Source organism: Lemur catta, unplaced genomic scaffold, assembly GCF_020740605.2.
Source record: "Lemur catta isolate mLemCat1 unplaced genomic scaffold, mLemCat1.pri scaffold_200_ctg1, whole genome shotgun sequence".
In the NCBI taxonomy this organism is placed as follows: Eukaryota; Metazoa; Chordata; class Mammalia; order Primates; family Lemuridae; genus Lemur; species Lemur catta.
In genome coordinates, this window is record NW_025423816.1 from 25,243 (window position 1) to 32,379 (window position 7,137).

Consider the following 7,137-nt stretch of genomic DNA (forward strand, 5'->3'; position numbering starts at 1 on the left):
TTAAGGTAGGAGGGGTATAAAGGAAACAAGATCTGGCCAGGGGTTGGTGATTTCTTGAGTCAGGGGAGTGAGAAAATATTCTACTATTCTGTCCGATTTTGTTTCTATTTCAAATTTCCCATCATGAAAAGTTTCCAAAGATACCATGAACAGGATCAAAAACAAGCTGCAAACAGGACAAGGTATCTGTAGCCCATATAATTGGCAAAATGTTACTGTTACAGAATATCTACGTTTTATATGCTTAATGCGCCTTTGGCCCTGTGTCCTCATTATTAGTCAAGGAAATACGGAATAAAAAATGAAGCCAGATATAGTTTCCAACTCACCAGATTGAGGAAACTTAAGAAACTGATCACTGTGTTGGCTTTGAGGAAAACTCTTGCACTCACCCTGCTGATATGGGAGGCGAAATTATAGAACCATTTGGAAAACAATGCAGCATAAATGGATATGAATAAACACTGGCATAATTCAGGAGCAAGCATATTCTCTGAGTAGCACGTACCAGAGAGAAGATAGGGCACATGTGACCAGGAAGCATCTAGGGTAATCCTCACGGGAGCCCCTTGTACACGGACCTAGTCAAAGATCGCATAAAGATACTTCGACTGATTCGTGCAGTGCCATTCTCTAGCAGCGCTGATGAACTGCAGCTTCCTGTGTAAGCAAGGAGTATTCTCCAAACAGAAGGTTTCCCCTGGCACACAAGTTACCCAGAAGGAATCCAGAATCGTTCCACATGTATTCTATAAACTGTGAAATTAACAAACTACCTCAATGAGATAGTCCTATAACAGAGAGCAAAAACTTTCAAAGGAAAAGCCAGGAAAAGGATGACAGTCGAGATGGGATTTGTTTGGGAGAAGCGTTTCTGTGGTTCCACGCCTTGAGGAAAAGATACACAGCGGCTTCCGACATATGCATCAACTCCCATTTTTATAAGGTGAGTGGTGGGGTTTTGGTACGGTTAATTCGATTTAATATAATAATCATACTGATAATCATGATCATTATTATCATTCTTTAACATACCCCTTTCCCAAATTAAAAGAAAAAGAGAAAGAAGCAGATAGTAAGTTTCTAGTTATACACCCTGCTTAAATTGGATTATTTATTAATTTGGGGGAAATGATTAGTTTGGGGACTCTGTGTCCGTCTATCGAGGACTACAGGATAGCCTCTCCATGGATTTGAGCCATCATGTACGTTTTTACTAAGTTTTCCATCGAAGTTGGCACCTTTGCCCCGTAGGTGCCGCGTAGATTTTCTGTGACTTTGAGTGTTATCCTTTTGAAAGATTGCATTCATTAGTGTGTATTGGCGAGGAAATAAGAAACATCGAAACTATCGATGGAATGTTGATTTCACCTAGAGCTATCTTGCTGGACTCCCCTAGGATTTCTACAGGTCTCCCGTGCATAGGGGAAAACATTCTATTTTGAGAACCGTAGGAGGTGAGGAAAATGAAGAAAGGTGATTTTCCTTTCCCACATATTATTAGTGTTTTCCCTTGTTGTAGTACATTTTTGGAGCGTCTCTTGCAGGATCGAACGGAAGGATTTCCTATCAACACCCTGGTCTTGCTCGTGACTTTCCAAAGAATGTTTCTACTTCTTAAGCCTTCAGAATATTTTCTAAAGATTTAGACGTTTGAAAAGTGTCTCTAGATGTCTTCGCATCTGGATTCTTGAATTATGTTACCGTGAACGAATAGCCAACTGTTTAGATTCTCTTCTTCTGCATATGTGGATAGGGTCCAATTTTTCCTTTCCTAGGGTGGTAACGTGGTCATCTCCTTGGACAACTTTAGACTGTGTCCTGAATTCAGAGCCGGTCGGTCAGAAGTTCCGGAGGCCCGGACCTGCGGCAGGTGTGTGAGGGGCGACAGCCTCGGGGACTGAGCCTCCACATCTCCAATCTGACCCTCTCTCCAGGGGCCACGGGGCAGGGTCCGGGCCGGCCGGGGGCGGGAGCCGGGGCGGGCGCGGAGGGCGAAGGCCCCCCCCTCCCCTTCCCAGCCCAGGGGGGCGGGACAGAAAAAGAGGCAGAGCAAAAAGCCTACGGCACCCGGGATTCCCAGGCGGTCTCCCATCCAAGTACTAACCGGGCCCGACCCTGCTTAGCTTCCGAGATCAGACGAGATCGGGCGCGTTCAGGGTGGTCTGGCCGTAGACGACGGTGGCCGCCCCCCGGACGCCTCAAGAGGCCGAGCTGCTGGGACGCGTCCCTCCCTGCGCCGTCGGGTCCCTCCCGCCGCCCTGGCCCATCGCTAGCCCCACCTGCCAGTATCGGGGTGGGGGTGGGGGGCCAGGCGGGGCCTGACGGGTCTTGCGCGCGCACCCCCCCCACCCCCACCCAAACCACGGGCGCACCACCGTCCCACACCCCGAGGAGCAGACCCACGGGCACGCGCGCAGGGACAGGCTTCCACGCGTGGGGGCGGAGGGCCAGAGCCGGAGAGTGCGGGAGATAGGGCCCTCCGCCGGCCCACGCGAGGGCACGGTGGGGAGGGGCTTTGGGGCGGGGCCGGCACGAGGAGGCAGGGCCGCGCCTGCCGCCGGTCCTTCACCCGGAGGTCCTGAAGGAAGACCTGCAGTGTCCCCCCCCACCCCGCCACCCCACCCCCGTCTGGGGAGGACCGTTCTGCCCCGATTCCCCTCAGGGCCTGCGTGTGGCAGCAGCCCCCGCGCGGGGGCGGGGGGCGGCGGGGCGGGCCAGAGCCCGCTATCCTGTGGCCCGGTGGGGTGGGGTTTGGGGTGGGTAGCCACGGGTCGGGGGGCCGGTGGGTGGTTTGGGTTTGGCTGCGTGCGCTCCGTGTGCTGTTGTGCGTCCTCTCTGCCCGGGTGGCCGGAAACTCGCCCTGTGCGGCGCGCCGGTGTGTCTCTCGGGAGCCCCGGCGGTGGCGAGGAGCCCGCCCGGCGTGAGGCCCGGGCCCGAGGCCCGGGTGTGCGGCGGAGAGGAAGTGCACGGTCGGCCGGGGGTCCGGGGGCCCAGGACAAGGTTTGCCGCCGTGGGCTGTCCCGCGCCGGGTGTACGCGACGTCCCGGAGTGCGGGGCGGGGGGTGCCGGGTGTGGGGGAGAGGAGACCCAGCGGCACTCAGGGATCCCGCCGCCCGCCCGGCCCGGTGTGGGGCCCAGGGCTGGGGCTCCGCTGCCGGCCGAACAGGAACGGAACGGCTGGGACGCTCTGCCGCTGCCGCCACCTGGCGGTGGTGTTGCAGCGGGGGAGAGGGGAGGACGCCCTGGGCGGGGGCAGCGGGCCGCGCCGGCGGGGGGGGCGGGGGAGTGCCAGGGGCCGAGGGCGAAAGTGGAGGCGGGCACAGAACGCCGGGGGCCCCCCCACCCCCGACCCCTCGGCGGGCGGGACAAAAGAAGAGGCAAAAGCCTGCAGCACCTGGTATTCCCAGGCGGTCTCCCATCCAAGTACAAACCGGGCCCCCGACCCTGCTTAGCTTCCCAGATCAGACGAGATCGGGGACGTTCAGGGTGCTATGGCCCTAGACGGCGGCGGCTGTCCCCGGACGCCTCAAGAGGCCGAGCTGCCACGCGGCCCTCCCGGCCCAGCGCCCCACACCCGACCCCGCGCCCTCCTGCTGCCCAGTAGCCTTCAGAGCCTCGCTCTCTAGCTGCTACATACACACCAAACACTCAACCACTTTGCCACAAACACATACACCAATGACAACAAAAATCAAACACTCAATAGCACATCTATTCAAAGCACGGAGGACACAAATGGGAGGGCAATGTGTGACTTGTGAGATTCTACAGACGTCAGGAGCCCACATGAAGGCTCAGGGAAATATTCCAAAGGAGTGTGACGTGGCTCAGAGCTCCTTGGACATGAGCAGACTGGCTTCGGCGGACGGCAGCTCTTACGTTTTCACAGTGGAGCAGCCGGAACAGTAGAAAGTTCCTTCCTCGCCTTTCCTACTTCATGCAGTGGGAACCAGTCCACGGTTATATGGTGCATGGCTACGATTATTCTGTGGGATCCTGCAAAGAAGAAATGCTGTTGGTGTCTTTGGGGACTGGGAATTTGGGTGTGAGAGGAAGAGGTGAAATCGATCAAGTCATGTAAAAACAACTCTCGGTTCTCAGTTTGAACTTGGATTATCAGTGGAAACTCAATGTGTTTTCCTGTAATTTTTTTTTTCTTTTCTTCCTTTATTTATTTATTTATTTATTTATTTATTTATTTATTTTTAGTTTTTCCACGGAAAGTGCCGAGACATAGGTGCGAACTCAACAGTAGTGCATTTCAGCAGCATCTAGATCGTGGTCTCCGCCAACCATCGTTATTAAACGGTCCTAAGACTTACTGGAGACATAGGCTGACTTGAAGTCTGGGGCGGGAAACGGACGCTTCTTGTACTGGGAAGCGTGGATGCTATGATATCCAACAGGACGAGGGTCACGTCAAAAGACACAGGAACCAGAATGAGTAGACTCCCGTTTGCCAAACACAGGACGGTTTGATCGCCAGTAAGTATAATAATTGCAAGATATTGAAACACATTAGATACGTTTAAATCCGCGATGAAACCCCTCACAATGCGAAAGTAACTCGGGTCACTGCGGACAGCGGTAGGAAACAAAGGGAAATGGTGACAACCGGGGCTGCCCCCGACTAGTCGCGATGTATGGACACTCTTTCAAAAGACATCTCAACCCCTCACAAGGTAGGTACTGTATTTGGACTGGATCCAAAGAAACTGAAATGAGCGTGTGTGTCTCAGGGAAACGCAAACATTGAGTACTTGCTGTTATCTCTAATACGGTGAAATTTTTAGATGGAATAATGTGGCTGTGAGTACACTGAAAAATGGAAGAAAGCCTCTACCTTTGATAGAAACATATTGACTTTTTATCGATGGAGGGATATCATTAAGGGGATCATGAACTTAAGGTAGGAGGGGTATAAAGGAAACAAGATCTGGCCAGGGGTTGGTGATTTCTTGAGTCAGGGGAGTGAGAAAATATTCTACTATTCTGTCCGATTTTGTTTCTATTTCAAATTTCCCATCATGAAAAGTTTCCAAAGATACCATGAACAGGATCAAAAACAAGCTGCAAACAGGACAAGGTATCTGTAGCCCATATAATTGGCAAAATGTTACTGTTACAGAATATCTACGTTTTATATGCTTAATGCGCCTTTGGCCCTGTGTCCTCATTATTAGTCAAGGAAATACGGAATAAAAAATGAAGCCAGATATAGTTTCCAACTCACCAGATTGAGGAAACTTAAGAAACTGATCACTGTGTTGGCTTTGAGGAAAACTCTTGCACTCACCCTGCTGATATGGGAGGCGAAATTATAGAACCATTTGGAAAACAATGCAGCATAAATGGATATGAATAAACACTGGCATAATTCAGGAGCAAGCATATTCTCTGAGTAGCACGTACCAGAGAGAAGATAGGGCACATGTGACCAGGAAGCATCTAGGGTAATCCTCACGGGAGCCCCTTGTACACGGACCTAGTCAAAGATCGCATAAAGATACTTCGACTGATTCGTGCAGTGCCATTCTCTAGCAGCGCTGATGAACTGCAGCTTCCTGTGTAAGCAAGGAGTATTCTCCAAACAGAAGGTTTCCCCTGGCACACAAGTTACCCAGAAGGAATCCAGAATCGTTCCACATGTATTCTATAAACTGTGAAATTAACAAACTACCTCAATGAGATAGTCCTATAACAGAGAGCAAAAACTTTCAAAGGAAAAGCCAGGAAAAGGATGACAGTCGAGATGGGATTTGTTTGGGAGAAGCGTTTCTGTGGTTCCACGCCTTGAGGAAAAGATACACAGCGGCTTCCGACATATGCATCAACTCCCATTTTTATAAGGTGAGTGGTGGGGTTTTGGTACGGTTAATTCGATTTAATATAATAATCATACTGATAATCATGATCATTATTATCATTCTTTAACATACCCCTTTCCCAAATTAAAAGAAAAAGAGAAAGAAGCAGATAGTAAGTTTCTAGTTATACACCCTGCTTAAATTGGATTATTTATTAATTTGGGGGAAATGATTAGTTTGGGGACTCTGTGTCCGTCTATCGAGGACTACAGGATAGCCTCTCCATGGATTTGAGCCATCATGTACGTTTTTACTAAGTTTTCCATCGAAGTTGGCACCTTTGCCCCGTAGGTGCCGCGTAGATTTTCTGTGACTTTGAGTGTTATCCTTTTGAAAGATTGCATTCATTAGTGTGTATTGGCGAGGAAATAAGAAACATCGAAACTATCGATGGAATGTTGATTTCACCTAGAGCTATCTTGCTGGACTCCCCTAGGATTTCTACAGGTCTCCCGTGCATAGGGGAAAACATTCTATTTTGAGAACCGTAGGAGGTGAGGAAAATGAAGAAAGGTGATTTTCCTTTCCCACATATTATTAGTGTTTTCCCTTGTTGTAGTACATTTTTGGAGCGTCTCTTGCAGGATCGAACGGAAGGATTTCCTATCAACACCCTGGTCTTGCTCGTGACTTTCCAAAGAATGTTTCTACTTCTTAAGCCTTCAGAATATTTTCTAAAGATTTAGACGTTTGAAAAGTGTCTCTAGATGTCTTCGCATCTGGATTCTTGAATTATGTTACCGTGAACGAATAGCCAACTGTTTAGATTCTCTTCTTCTGCATATGTGGATAGGGTCCAATTTTTCCTTTCCTAGGGTGGTAACGTGGTCATCTCCTTGGACAACTTTAGACTGTGTCCTGAATTCAGAGCCGGTCGGTCAGAAGTTCCGGAGGCCCGGACCTGCGGCAGGTGTGTGAGGGGCGACAGCCTCGGGGACTGAGCCTCCACATCTCCAATCTGACCCTCTCTCCAGGGGCCACGGGGCAGGGTCCGGGCCGGCCGGGGGCGGGAGCCGGGGCGGGCGCGGAGGGCGAAGGCCCCCCCCTCCCCTTCCCAGCCCAGGGGGGCGGGACAGAAAAAAGAGGCAGAGCAAAAAGCCTACGGCACCCGGGATTCCCAGGCGGTCTCCCATCCAAGTACTAACCGGGCCCGACCCTGCTTAGCTTCCGAGATCAGACGAGATCGGGCGCGTTCAGGGTGGTCTGGCCGTAGACGACGGTGGCCGCCCCCCGGACGCCTCAAGAGGCCGAGCTGCTGGGGACGCGT

At 51.3% G+C, this 7,137-nt stretch overlaps 2 non-coding genes and 1 pseudogene across 2 annotated transcripts; all 3 read right to left on the minus strand.

Annotated features, from left to right (window-relative positions):
• Positions 1-2,058: 2,058 nt before the first annotated feature.
• Positions 2,059-2,177, minus strand: LOC123629677. The gene has a single exon (XR_006732149.1). It is a non-coding gene; the product is annotated as a 5S ribosomal RNA (ribosomal RNA).
• Positions 2,178-3,385: 1,208 nt separating this feature from the next.
• On the minus strand, positions 3,386-3,506 carry LOC123629683 (annotated as a pseudogene).
• Positions 3,507-6,966: 3,460 nt separating this feature from the next.
• LOC123629678 lies at positions 6,967-7,085 on the minus strand. Its single transcript, XR_006732150.1, has one exon. It is a non-coding gene; the product is annotated as a 5S ribosomal RNA (ribosomal RNA).
• Positions 7,086-7,137: the final 52 nt, after the last annotated feature.